This window comes from Pseudorca crassidens, chromosome 2, assembly GCF_039906515.1.
Source record: "Pseudorca crassidens isolate mPseCra1 chromosome 2, mPseCra1.hap1, whole genome shotgun sequence".
NCBI classification, from domain to species: Eukaryota; Metazoa; Chordata; class Mammalia; order Artiodactyla; family Delphinidae; genus Pseudorca; species Pseudorca crassidens.
The window spans coordinates 155,191,094-155,206,458 of NC_090297.1; the positions used below are offsets into that span (position 1 = coordinate 155,191,094).

The 15,365-nt window shown below is 37.3% G+C and overlaps 1 long non-coding RNA gene across 2 annotated transcripts in view; it reads left to right on the forward strand.

Moving 5' to 3' along the window:
• LOC137220015 (uncharacterized) overlaps nt 1–15,365 on the forward strand; it is a 52,587-nt gene that overhangs the window by 5,340 nt on the left and 31,882 nt on the right. For both annotated transcript variants that reach the window (XR_010941413.1, XR_010941414.1), the window contains exon 2: nt 5,876–5,987. This is a non-coding gene — a long non-coding RNA (uncharacterized lncRNA). The remainder of the gene's footprint in view (nt 1–5,875; nt 5,988–15,365) is intronic.

The window sequence follows — 15,365 nt, forward strand, 5'->3', positions numbered from 1 at the left end:
AGCTATAACTCTCACACATGTACCACCCTTCCTTCATGGGTCCTGGAAATTTCGACTGCACACTTCAAAAATCAGACTTGCACTTAAAAATAAGTTGTTTACATTTAACCTAGCATACCTAACTCTTTTCTTTCAGGAGAGTTTTTCAAGTAATCTTGCCCACCATATTCTTCAGAGCTTCATTAATAATGGCAAAAAATTAAAACAACTTAACATTCAACAAATGGGAATTGTTCATAACAATTACAGAAGCACATACAGTAGAAAACTATAATCTGTTATTGAAACAGTGAGGCATACTAGTTTTATTTTTCGAGAACTATGTTTATTTAGGTCTCTTTTGTTTAAATAAGTCTATTTGTGTGTGTGTATGTATATAATCATGTATTTATATACACATACATTATTTATATATTTATATAAATATGTGAAATACATATCTATACACATACTTTTTTTTTTTGCTGTACACGGGCCTCTCACTGTTGTGGCCTCTCCCGTTGCGGAGCACAGACTCCAGACGCGCAGGCTCAGTGGCCATGTCTCACGGGCCCAGCCGCTCCGTGGCATGTGGGATCTTCTGGACCGACGCACGATCCTGTGTCCCCTGCATCGGCAGGCGGACTTTCAACCACCGCGCCACCAGGGAAGCCCTTTGATTTATATTTGTATACATACACAGGAATATAATTATATATATCATATATTTATATACATTGAACTGAAAACTGGTAGTATACATATATATTGTGTATAAATGTGTGTATATGTGCATGTGTAGAAAAACAGGTTGAGAGATATGTAAGCATGATTTAGACAGGGTTCAAGATTTTAAAAGTAGTTATGTGTAGGTAGTGAGATTATGGCCCACTTGATTTAAAATATTGCATATTTTTACATCAATTGTTATGAACAGATTCCTACGTAAATAAAATGATAAATAGTTATACATACTTGTATGTGTAATATATAATTTAAAAATATATACTATTTATATTGTATAATATACTTGTCTTATAATAATACATTATGTATTGTGCTATATAGAATACTTTAAATATAATGTATTATATCAGATAATAATAATTATATATTTATATATTATGATGTAATTGTTTTATAATCAATATTAATGATATATCATATTAGTATTGTGAACATATTAAAAATATAAATACATTGCATTAGTCATATATTTTGTGTACAATATATGCTATGCAAAAATACATGTTAATATAAAACATAATTGTTATACATTAATTTAAACAGTAATATATTACATTTATACACCAATATAATATTTAATATTGGTTATATGTATATTATATTTAATATATACATAGCTAATGCTCTTGAAAGCCAACTGCTACAAGAAGTAGAATGAGACCAGGAGTATGGCCAAAGCAAATTCTAAAACTATTAGATTATTTATATTCATTTATATGTCATTTTCCTGGAATCTGCATCTGGCTATTAGAGAGCACACACAGCAAAATTACGATAAAGTGCCCAGGAGGACATGGGATAAAAAGAAGAGGAAAAGGAAAATAAAAGTTTCCAGTTTGACACTCAAGCTGTCTTCTGCATCCATTTCATCCCAAGACCACCAAGCCAATGTGGAGGCTTTTTCCTCCTTCCCTTTTCTTTTCATGAGACTGATCACAACCAGCACTGCAGAGTCCATTAAATTAAGAAATGCTGTTGTATACATGTGTGAATGAGCTGTGAGTAAAGTGCTGAACTAGAGGACACCTAAAGTAAAACGTCCTCATGAATGTCCATGTGGCTGAGCAGGAAGTTAACCTGTCATAGATGTGCTAAATAAGAATAGTTGGGTTTTATTTTATTACTTTTCCCTGGACTGTGTTGAATGACTGTCATCTACAAGTTCAGGCTACTTTTTGCTGAGGATTAACGCACTGGGAGAGCTGAGAGAAAACTGAACAGTAGAGCTGTCTTTTCCTTGACCAGTTCACCTTACTTTCTCAAACTCAAAGTCTTTCCCTATTTCTTTCTCCTTTTTTATTGTAATAAAATGAACATAACATAAAATTCACCATTTTGATCATTTTACAATTCACTGTACCATTCAGTGGAAATTAGTACTGTCACAGTGCTGTGAAACTGTCACCACTGCCTAGTTGCAAAACATTTTCATAACCCCAAAAGGAAACCTACACCCATTTTAAGCAGTCATTCCCTATTTCCGTCTCATCCAAATCCCTGGCAACCACAAATGTATAATATTTTCCGTGTGTATGGATTTGCCATTGCTGGACATTTCGTATAAATGGAACCATACAATATGTGGCCTTTCGTGTCTGATTTCTTTCACTTAGTTGCATCCATGATGTAGCATGTATCAGTAATCCATTCACTTTTATGGCTGAATTCCCTGATCCTGTTTTCTTCATACTGTTTGAATACAAACTTTAAAATATGTTGAGGGTGCAGGTCTGTTTTAATGGCACATCTATGAGGCCAATTCATTTAAAGAAGGTGAAAATAGAGATATTGTGAAATGATCATCGTTGAGAAGCCTCAGCTAATTTGATAATGAAAAGTTTGGGAAATGTTGCAAAACATTATTTGCTTTATATTAAAAGCCTTTTAAACAAGGATTCAGGAGATTGTCTTTTTCTTGAGGTAACTTAAATGAGGCAGAAGAAAATAACTGCCCTTTAAAACAGATTTTGAAAGGATTCTATTTATTCTTAATAGACGAATGGGAGTACAGGTAGTTCACATCCAATATGGACTCCCTGTCCAAACACTGTTTATCATTCTAGCCACCACTATCGAATAATATTTCTTGAGAGTAATGCAGCTTAATTCCTGCATATTACTTTTTAAAATTCATCTATCAAGTCCATTAATACAGTATAAACAAGAGAAGTTCATGTTTCAGTGCAGTTCAAATATCACGTATAAAGAACGACCAGTAAGAAAAATAATCCTATATCTCTTGCTAGAATGTGGTCAGCTCTGGGGTGCTTTGCTAGCTGAAAGACACTTTTATTGTTAAGAGAATAGAGGTTGTCTAAGAGGGATGAGAGGCAAAAAATTTTAAGTACTTGTTTGTGTTGAAAACAGTGCTAGGCTATCTCATACTCTATATCAGTCAAGGCTCACCATTTTACATATGTGAGAAGCGAAGTTAAAAGTGTTTTAGTAACTTACTAAAAGGCACGCAACCACTAAATTCAAGCAAGACTTCAATCCCAGATGTGTCACACTGAAGTTTGAGCTAATATTGAGATTAATAAAAATAGCACTAAATTAAAAGTTCTGAGGTATATTTTATTTTGTACTCTTTCACTAACCCTCTTTGGAGATAAATCATTTCATTTATATGGGCCTTAGTTTTCACAACTATAATAGTTGGAAGTTTGACTAGGTGACCTCTATGTAGCCTTCCAATTCTAAAATCTTCCATTAATTTGGATTCCTACAATAATTGCCCTTGCAATACATGCATGCTGCCACCAAGTAGCAGTAGAGAGCACTAGTTCCTTTTTTAACCCTAGTGGGGAGTGCATTTTGACATCAGACTTATCTGTGAATAGTACAGCCTGTTAATATAACTATAAAATAACAAAATAATATGGTATTATTCCCTGTAAAGCAGAAGCTTTACATTGTGTCTGTGAATCCTATCAGAATCACCTGTAGATTTTGAAACATAGAGGAAATCCGGAACCCATTGAATGAGGATTTTCAGAGATGGGATTTGGGTATCTGGATTTTTGGGCTCCCATCATTTGTATATTTTATTTTATTTTTTGCCTATGTACAACATTTGTCACATCCTCTTGAATCTTTAGCAATTTCTGTTTGTTTTAAAAGTTTCAAGTATTCCATAATCTTCACCCACTTTTCATAAGGTGTTATCTGTTATTTTTATTCACTCTTGTGCTTCTCCTGGTTGAAACTTCTTTTTTTCTTTTATTTTTGGGGGGGCCCTGCCTCATGCCTTGCAGAATCTTAGTTCCCTGACCAGGGATTGAATCCCAGGCCCCCAGCAGTGAAAGCTCCAAGTCCTAACCACTGGGCCACCAGGGAATTCCCAAGACTTCTTTTTTAAATGACTTTTTTTCCCACTCTAATTCATTTCTGGGATCAGTTTCATGTGGGAACATTAAACCAACCTTGCATTACTAGAATAAAGCCACTTTGATTGTGATATATTACTGTTTTACATACCATGGATACAGTTTGTGCTTTTGTTTACAAATTTTGCATACATGTTCAAAAGAGAAACTGGCCTATGATTTTATTCTTGTAATATTCTTTTTAGTTTTGATCTGAAGCTTATGTTGGCCTTATAAAATTTTTGAGCAATATATTATTTTCTGTTTCCTGGAAGGATTTATGTAAGATTACCAATATTTCTTCCCTGAGTATTTGGAAGAATTTACTTGGAAAGCCATTTATCCCTGGAAATCATTTTCTGTAAAGGTACTTCATTATACAAACAACTTTTTAAGTAGACATAGATTTTTTAGATATTTCTTTTCTTGGGTTATTCTTGTTAGGTTGCATGTTTTAAGAATTTGTCATTTTGGATGAATTTTCAAATTTATAAATATAAAATTATAATTTTAACAGCTTTATTAGGATGTAATTTACATACCATAATTTAACCCTTTAATGTATACAATTCAGTGGTTCTTAGTGTAACCACTAAAAGACGTGTGTAACCATCACAACAATCCAACTTTAGATTTCTGTCCCCCCACAAAGAAACCCATTACACATTAACAATGTTTTTTGATTCTCTCAACACTCTCAGCTCTAGGCAACCACTAATCTCCTTTCTGTCTCTACAGATTTGCTATTATGGGCATTTCATATAAATGGGACCATGCAATATGTGATCTTTTGAGAGTGGCTGCTTTTCTTTATATAATGCTTTCATGGTTCATCCATGTTGTAACATGGATCAATAGATCATTCCTTTCTATAGCTGAATGCTATTCTATTGTACAGATATTCCACATTTTGTTTATTCATTTGTCAGATTGACATTTGAATTTTTTCCACCTTTTGTTTTCAGAAATATACTTCTATGAACATTCACGTGCAAGCTTTTGTGCAGACATAAGTTTTTATTTCCCTTAGGTATATATTTAGTAGTGGAACTGCTGGGTCATAGGGTAACTCTATGTTTAACACTTGCAGGAACTGTCAAGCTGTTTTGTAAAATGGCCACACATTTTGTAAAATGGCTCAGACTGTACTTTCTATCCAAAGGTATCCAAAGCCACTTTAGATGCAAAATGTTTAAAGTTGCCCTTTGCTGCTGCCAAAATCGTAGCCACTGTGGGCAGTCTGCAAGATGGCATCTTAGGTTTCTGAGGAAGAAATTAGAATACACAAAGGGGGAAATAAGTGTACAATTACATAATGTAGATTTCATATTTAATTTTATGGGAAAAGCAATAATTAGTTGGCTTTTGGTTTTAAATGGAAATAGCCACTCATTGGGAAATAATTAGTCTAATTTCAATTTATTTTACTTTAAATCATTCTGTGATGAAAACAGTTATCAAAAAAGGTCTCCAGAATGGAAGGAGTGCCAAGTCAGAGGTATATAACATGTTTTAATTCTCTCGGAAGAATTTCTCTTTAATGGCTTTTCTTTCCTTCTTAAAAGAAAATTATCAAGGTACTTTCTGCCATCTTAAAACTAAGTTTTTAGTCAAATGAAATGGCTTTTCTGTTTTTGAAAATGTTGTGTGATGCTTTAATTTAGTTTCCCAGAAATGCAGATTGAAGACCTTTTATTAACTTAAAATATCTTAATTTCCAATGAAGATCAAACCCTCCTAAATTACCTGTAACTTAAATGGCATATTTATCATTTCTGTCTCAGTACCAGTGGATAACTTCTCCATCGGTGAAGGAACCATACAAAGCTGCTAGACAGAAAAGGAGAACTATAATTTTGGAAAGTGGTTGAAAAGGAAAAGCTACTATTAGAATTGGTAACTCTTTCTTTTTTTTAATGCTACTAGAACTTATACCCCTTATATATCCGGTGTGCTAAAATTAAAACAGCATTAATGGTTATTCCTTAACGGTTAGCTGTCAATATTATTTGTGGTTCTTATGGAACACACCTAGGATGTTCCTGACACATAGTGTTTAATATGTATTAGATATTAATTTTAATATGATAAAGCTCTTGAAGTGACAAAATCCATATCCAGATACAAGGACACCCTTTCATGTGGGGTCCATGCCTTAGGAAAGAGAGGGACGCATGTGATGTGTCTAGTGACAACCCCAAGATAAAATAAAGTAGGCAGAGCCCTTGGCGCTTTACAGATATGAATACCTTTTATTGTCATCACCACCCTGTGAACAGACAGTGTTTTACAGCAGCGCAGACAGGTTAGAGTCAGGTGCAGCGGGGAAGTGGGATCAGGCAGGAGAAGAACATGGGGAGAGTCGGGGGGGTGGTGGGCCGGTTCTGGAACCTTTACTAAGGAAAGAACAAAAATCACAGATGATAATGACTGCTTTTTCCAAATGCAGGAATCAGTGGAAAAACTAGAAATGATCATGTTCAGAATTGTGATCAGGTATGTCTAAGTATGTAAAAGTCAGTTACTTTCCCATAAGCCAGATATAACACTAAAAAACAAGGAAAGATCCCATTCGCAACAGTCACAAAAATTAGTAAATATCTAGATGTCAGTTCATTGTTCACCTGAAAAAGTTATTGCGAAAGGATAGATGAAACATTTTGAACATATATGTTAACATTAATAAAATGTAATGTTAACATATGATCTATTAACATATAAAGCCACTGACAGAGGGAATGACAGATCGGTGGAAAAGTCCAGAAACTGGTCCCTGTTTACTTGAGAATTGTATTTTAACTTAGACAATTTTAAAGTCTAACTTGACTTTTTGTCTAATTGACTGATTGAAGCATTGATAATTCATTTAAACAGAAATTATATATTTGCATCACAGCATACACAAATTCTAATCAGTCGAAAAGATGTAAATGCAACTAAATGCAAGAAGCAGATATAAAATACAGGAAAGAATTTCTGTGTAAATGTAGGGAGTACAGAAGCCTTCCTAAGTAAGCCATAAAACTCAGAAGCCATAAAGTAAAAAATATTTAATTACATGAAAATTTAAAACTTTCCTACAGTTCAAGACATAAAGAAAACAAAATGACAGACACAAAAGTTTGGTAGTGTATTAACATATAAAGGTTACTGTTGATATAGAGAATAACCCACAAATAAATGAAAAAGGATAACCAAATTTTAAAAAGGCAGGGGATGGTTTCTACCCGTATGAGCAAACAACTCAGAAGAAACACAGCTGGCTACTAGACAAATGAAGAGGGGCCAACTTCTTTAGGAAATGCAGATGAAAACCATGGGATTTTCTTCCCCTCTGATGGGCAGAAATTCTTAAGACTGATAACATCTGGTGTAGACGAGGGAACAAGCACACTTTGCCTATGTTAAGTATAATAAATGTGTTCAATTCTGGAGCGAGGTTTGCAGCGTCCATCAAAGTTCAAAACTCTCTTGCTCTTTGACCAAAGACTTTTACTTCTAGGCACCTGCCCTCTGCCAGTACTCTGCCTTGCACAGAAGTGTGCATAAAGTCAGGCACCAGCAAGTCCAATGAGGGATACTTACGTAATGGGGAAAATCTAGAGACAACCCGGATATCCTTCAGGAGGGGTCTGATGAAGGAAATTAGGATCCATCCGTGGTATGGAGTAACGTGTGTGGAGAACGGGGAAGGTCTGTGAGCAAACTGGGAAGATGACCTGATACGTCATCAGGTCAAAAGGAAAAAGAGCAGGTGTAGAAAAGGACATGTCTATTATTCCACTTAGAAACCCACAGTGTTTGTATTTGTAAATACTATATATGTATATATGTACATATGGAAACACGCATATATACACTTATACACATTTGTGTATCTGATCCTGAAAATGCACAAAAGACTGTTAATGGCAACCACCTGTATGGAAGGGAATAGATCTTTATATTTTTACTCTAGTTTTCCTAATCATGTGCAAATTTAGAGTTAATTTTTTATTTAAAAGTTAGGCAGTCAGGAGAGGCCTGGTGACTCTTTTGTGGGCTTCTCTCACCTCAGGATGCACTCGTCGCGCCCTTGTTGTTTCTGGTTTGTCTTTTGGAGCAGACACCACTGAAACGAGCATCTTGTCATCGCTTGCCAACTGCCTGCGGTTTTCTTGCGCCCTCCTAACCCTCACCACCTTTGTGAGATGCTGTTTCGCGCTGAGGTGGTGCCTTTCCCCTCACACACACCCCTCTTATACCTTGGGAAGTCCCGGGGTTTCTCAGTGGGCATTCTAGAATACTCATCCCAGAGATGCAGTGGGTTTTTCAGCCACATGCATTTGGGGAAAACTCTGTTCCTGTATGAATTATCCTCTTGGGAGTTCACGATTCACCGGAGCTCTTGAGACGCTCTAGGAAGTTGAGTCAAGAAACCCTTGTAGCCCTGTTAATTCAGGATTTCCTAAATTTCTATGACTGACTGTGGCACCGCTTTTCCAGTCACAACCATCCTTATCAGCTTCTGTCATAGACTCCCTGGGGAGCGCTGCTCAGACTCTGTCCTGGAAGCTTTGCAGTCCCAGGATTACCCGCTGCTTCCACACCCTCCCGGCCCCCTGCTAGCGCTCTGTCAGCCTGGCACCTTCTCCCTGCCCCCCAACTCATTCAGGCCACAGGCCCTGCCCTCACTGTGGGATTTAGTGATAACGCCTGGGAGCAGTGGCCCAGCACAGCCCACGGCAGTGCTCGGTGTGGCTCACAGGGTTTAAAACACGCAATTTGAGCCCTTACTGGAACATGGGAAGATGATTTAAAGCCAGATGTCTTATTTCATAATCCCCGTGTCTCTGAAAGTGGGAGAAACAGACTGGGAGGGCCGTATGTTTCAAGCACAAGGGAGACTGTTTCTCTGTGGAAGTAAAGAACAGGCCCTCACAGTTAACAGGTAACGTAGGGAGTTTGTGCTGAGTCTGTCATGTTGGGCCTGTTATACTCATTTATATGACCGTTGGGTCCCTATTGGCATTTGCATTTACTGCCCATGCTTGTAACTCCCCAGTGTCCCTGTCTTGGTCACGAGCCCTAATTCTGTTGACCTAGAAAGTTCTTTGTGGGAGCTTTCTAGCAGGGCTCTCCCGCAGTGTCCCCACCCTCCAGCCCCTATGTCCTAGTGCTTCTTTTACAATGCAGAACTCCTTGTTGTGCAGACCTGATTGCTCCTCGTTGCTCCAGGATCCGATCGATCCAGTTCCCAGGAGAGCGTATCTGCAGGGCCCTCTGCGGTCTGCAGTCCTGCCCCCAACCAGGCACCCAGCATCCCAGGTGCTGCCCACAAACACATGGAAGAATTCTCAACATCACTAATCATTAGAGAAATGCAAATCAAAACTACAATGAGGTATCACCTCACACTAGTCAGAATGGCCATCACCAAAAAGTCTACAAACAATAAATGCTGGAGAGGGTGTGGAGAATAGGGAACCCTCTTGTACTGTTGTTGGGAATGTAAATTGATACAACCACTATGGAGAACAGTAAGGAGGTTCCTTAAAAAACCAAAAATAGAACTACCACACGACACAGGTGTTCCACTACTGGGCATATACCCTGAAAAAACCATAATTCAAAAAGAGTCATGTACCACAATGTTCATTGCAGCTCTATTTACAATAGCCAGGACATGGAGGCAACCTAAGTGTCCATTGACAGATGAATGAGTAAAGAAGATGTGGCACATATATACAATCAAATATTACTCAGCCATAAAAAGAAATGAAACTGAGTTATTTGTAGTGAGGTGGATGGACCTAGAGTCTGTCATACAGAGTGAAGTAAGTCAGAAAGAGAAAAACAAATATCGTATGCCAACACATATATATGGAATCTTAAAAATAAATGGTTATGAAGAACCTAGGGACAGGACAGGAATAATGATGCAGACGTAGAGAATGGACTTGGGGATGGGGGAAGGGGAAGGGGAAGTTGGGACGAAGTGAGAGAGTGGCATGGACATATATACACTACGAAATGTAAAATAGATAGCTAGTGGGAAGCAGCCGCATAGCACAGGGAGATCAGCTCAGGGCTTTCTGACCACCTAGAGGGGTGGGATAGAGCGGGTGGGAGGGAGATGCAAGAGAGAGGAGATATAGGGATATATGTATATGTATAGCTGATTCACTTTGTTATAAAGCAGAAACTAACACACCATTGTAAAGCAATTATACTCCAATAAAGTTGTTAAAAAAAGTTTCACACAGATAATTTCATATAATCCCATAATAACCCCTTTTCTTCCCCTACCCCTTATATTGACCCTCCCCTTTCCCTCTCCCCACTTGTAACCACTATTTTTTTCTCTGTATCTGTGAGTCTGCTTCATTTTTGTTATATTCACTAGTTTGTTGACAACAGGCTGGCTTCGACACTCATGGTTTCAGATCACACACCTCTTTGAACATACAGCCTTCACAGTCAGCCACAAGGAACCACCCCAAGTCAGGTAGTTGACCAGAGCCCAGAGTCAGCCTCTCTCATGAAGAAACACCTTGGCTTGAGATGAGAGAAAATTTTTCCTTCTCCTGATCCCAGGCCTGCCAGTTTCCTGCCTTGACATTTCTTTCCACAGCAAGCAGCCCACCATTAAACAACAAATAACTTGTGAGCAGTGGCAGTGCCAGCTTAATGAGTCTGGGCATCCACCCCCAGCCCCTTTCTGCACATCACCACCTACCCCTCCTTTGTTACACACTTATGAACATGTTCTAAGTTATTTGCTCCGTGTCTTTTTGAATCACGTTGCCCCTAGAAGCCTCACTCTAGCTCATTTAGACTAGGGTTTTCTGACTCAGACAAGGGCTCTATGCCATGGTTAGGGTTCTTAGATGTCATGGGATTCAGAGGAGTTCTTCTAGAAATTATGAGCTGAAAACTGAATAATGTCATAAGTCTTTTAGAATGACTAAAAAATCAGCCTGCAAAGCAATTTAAGGCCCAACCATACTTACTGACTAGGCCTCGTAATTTTTTAATTTAAATCTTCGGGGTTCACTGAGCTTCCTGAGTGCTGGGCTTAGGTCAGAAAAATATCTAGAGTACCGTCCTATTTGGCAACCGTATTGCATGGCAAGAAGCCACCCAAGGCTTCTAAAAGGGTGAAGCGTTGGTGATACTCAAAGGCCAAGCAGTCATGTCATGTTGAAAGTTGCTCTCTGGTCAGAAAACTGGAGATGTGGAGCGAGTAAGGATTTCTTTGCTTGTCTTTTCTCTTCTAACGTAGTCTCCAGCTGCAAATTATGACACCCTAAAGGAAAACACATGTGGTGATTATTTCGCTGTATATTTACATCAAAGCATCATGTTGTACAACTAAAACTAATCCAATGTTATACGTCATTCATATCTCACAAAAAATAAAACTGGGGAAAAAAGTTTCAAATCTTAAAAATAATTCACACAAATGTGCTAATTGATTATAAATAAAATTTAAAACTCTGTGTTAAGGTAGAGGTTTATTTTTTCTTTTACTTGTCTTCAATTTATGGATAATAATAGTTTATTATTATTTATTTTAACAATATTAATTAACAGTATTATTTATATTTAGTAATAGTATGATATTATTACCCCATAATTACCCCTTAATCTCCTCTGCCTGTTATGTTGTGCTGGGCTATTATAGCCTAGCTGGAAATCCTAGAGATAAATTCTAGACAAAGGATTTATCTCTACTAACTTTTGTTATAAGAATTTGGGCAACTCAGCAAGTCACTGAACCTCTCAATTTCATCTGCCATAAGTATCATATTACTTACTTTTCAAGGTTTCCGGGAAGACGGTGATGTTTGCAGCAGTTTGTATAAGACTTGTCATATGGTATCATGTAAAGTAGTTATTATTTTTATCAATAAACACATACAATCCCATGCACATTTTCCTTTCTCTGTCCCTCTTTTCCTTGTGAAGTGATTGCCTGGACTCATGTCTCTGAGTCCATAGTCACTTAAGTTGTCTGATCATAGACAGGTATAACAAATATCTGAGTAACCTTCATAATTTTCCATTCCTTACCTTTTAACTTTATTGCACTGACTCCATCAGTCTGTAGGCTTACCATATCTGTACAACAGTTCCATCACAATTCACTTGAACAGAGCTGGCTCCTTTAGCTAGCTTAGAAATATCAATTGACCACTAGATGTCAGACTTGCTCAGAAACCACATTTATTTCTTCACAACCGGTTCTTCACAAACGGTTCTTAACAACAGTTTCATGAAGGTCACATTTCCATCAGGAATCAATTTTATTTGAGTTTGCAAGTCTATGTTTCTTGCCAGTATAATTTGTTTTCTTCAAAGATAAAACTTAAGCACAGATTCTGCTATCTTTGCACTCCACGTGATGGAGTGGCTGACACACACTTGTCCATGGACCCAAGTTACACTGAGGAATAAAGACAACTGCAAAGCCCTAAATAAATCAAATGGCAATGAAAGACCAGATTCAGAGAGCGGTCTGATGACAGTGACAGTTAGAAGCTACATCTAAAAGAAAATATCTATTATGATATGAAAGAAAACAGTCATCAAAAAACGTCATCAAAAGACATCAAGCCTTTTGGAATAAAAGGTCTCTTCTTTTTCTTTAATTGCACTGGGATCCTGAACCAGAGCAGTGGGCATGTGAGTTTGCAATCTTGGAGGGGCTGTTTAAAGAACTGGCTCACAGGATAGCCTACATAAGTGCTTAGCGACATTAGTGCTTAGTTCAAAAAGTCATCTAAATGTGGTCTGAACATAACAATAGACATAAGCTATAACAAGACTGATGAGAGAGAAAAAGGAGAGTGAACTATAGAGGAGAGACCTCTGTGGCAAGAATAAATGTACCAAGGCACACAGAACATTATTTTTTATAAATTAAGTTCCTAGGGTCTAAAAGAGTGTATAGCAAGACAAAAAAATAAATTTGATGTGAAATTTATTCATTTTACTTCATTTTCTTCCCTACATAGGCTTATAATCTGTGAATTAAAAATATAACTTACTTTTATTTTTGGACAGTCATACCCAAATTAATAGTCCAGAGCTAACCATTACGCTATGAACCCTCCATAGTACATTTCAAAGCAGCTATACTGTTGTCTCTTAAAAGGCAATATTATTCTGATGATTCTATCTTCATATTTGATCCTTGTTCTCAAAACTCCAGAAAGTAATCCTAGGAAACACTTTTCTTGTGTTCTGATGAAAGAATCTTAAAAAGTATCTATTTCAATTACCTACATTTTCAGGAGAAGGAAATACATACTTGTAGGTAATTAACTGCGCAAGATCCTATGTCTAGTCAGGGCAAGATAATTTTGGGGGTCCCTTTATGTCTTATGAACAGTTTGATCAGACAAGACAAGCATTCTTCAATGTTTTGCAAAGCAGGCAGGAGAGGGAGACTTTCCTGGTATGATATAGCACAATATATCTTAATCACAATGGCCAAGGGGACATCCTCAGAATTTGAAGACAGTTGGCAGACTCAGTTCCCCAAGACCATGCTCTCACTCAAAGGTTAATACCTTCACTGGTGACAAAGGAGGCTCTTAACTTTATACCTTCTCAAAGTCACTCAAGCAAAACTTTGTAGGTTAGTGGAATAAACACAGGGCTTGGGATAGATGGCTTGGGTTAAAATCCTACCTGACTTGTCAATTAGCCTTGAGCTAATTCTCTGAGTGTCAGGCAAGTCAATTGTTAAGGTCAAAACTGCCCATTTAACCTCCTATTATAATGGTCAGAATTAAAGGTAGTTTCCTGAGAATCTGGAAGGGAAAAATAGACCTGAACACAACTCGTGCAGTATAAAACGTGGCAGCATAGATAATTTGGGGAATCACGTTCTGTTTTTTCCAGGACAGTCTCACATTTCAGGTAACAAAATGTATTAAATGAGTAACTTTATGTAAAGTATTATTACACCTCTGTAAGATTTCTTTTGTATGTAGATTAATTTTTATTTATACAAACCTCATTTCCTAAGGGATTTGAAATGGCTTATAAGAGCAAGTCAGTCACAAGTAAAATAAAATTAACTGTATTAGTCAGCATGTATTTGCATATAAACACATTTATATGCTGGAAAAATTTCTGGGTTATGTTTTATTTCTAAAAATATACTCATGATATGTCTAAGAGTAGAAGAACAAAAATGTGCTTTAGTGTTCTGAGGAGGAAATGATTATTTCAGTGAAGATAATCAAGAAGGGCTCCATGGAGCCAGCAGAGCTGGGCCTGCACTAAAAGATGTCAATGGGTGAGTCTTTCAGGGAGCCTGGAGGCATCCTCATAAACACCTGTGGGCCACTTCCCACCACCACCCGCCCCCGCCAGATGGCTGCCTATGGAAAAGGTCTGGGAGCTGCCCTATGTGGATACTATTGTGATTCTTGCTTGTCCTACTTAGATTCTTCCTTAGGGGAGCAGCAATATTAGGATTCCTACATGGCATCTTCATAATGTCAGTGATATAAATGCAGTTATATAAATCCCCCTGCTCTCCTGCCCTTCCCGCCTTTTCCTCCTCTCCCCTTTCCACTTCTCTCTTTCCCTCTCCTCCCCTGCTCTTTCCTTTCATTTTCTTATTTGCTTTTCAGTTTTCAATTTTTTCTTTTCCTTCTTTTACCCCCACACCTACCTCCCCCACACTTTGAGGTTTGATTTGCTAATGACCAACGAAAACAGCAAATACCGGGGAAAGTATAAATGGATCAAAAGTCCTCAAACTAATTATCCATTACTTGAACTAATTACCCTAATGATATATTGAAACATAAAGTGTGTTCAACTCAGCCACTCATAACCTCTTCCCCAAATCTCTGTAAAAGGCTTGTGGAAGATCTGTTTTGCCCATTGGTGGATAAAAATATCATCTCTGATGAGCTTCAAACTGATGCCAAAATGCAAGTTCTCTCCTTGTTTCTTGTTGGAAATGAAGTTACACAGATTTTTACTTTTTTGTGCACTAAGCACTGTTACTGAAAATCCACTAGATTTAGATAATCATATTGGTAGAGTTGAGAGTTTTGTTTATATTTACCTCTTGGCAATCCTACAAACCTCTGCTTCACTATGCACCATTTCCTATGAGACCCTGCAATATTCAGGACAAAGATATGGTTTATCAGTGTCCCAGTCACTTTTGGCTTTTTGTTGTTCTTTTATTAATTTCATAATTATTAATTTAGTTAATTTCATCATTACTAATTTAGTTTGGAATATGCTTTTCATTAACCCTAT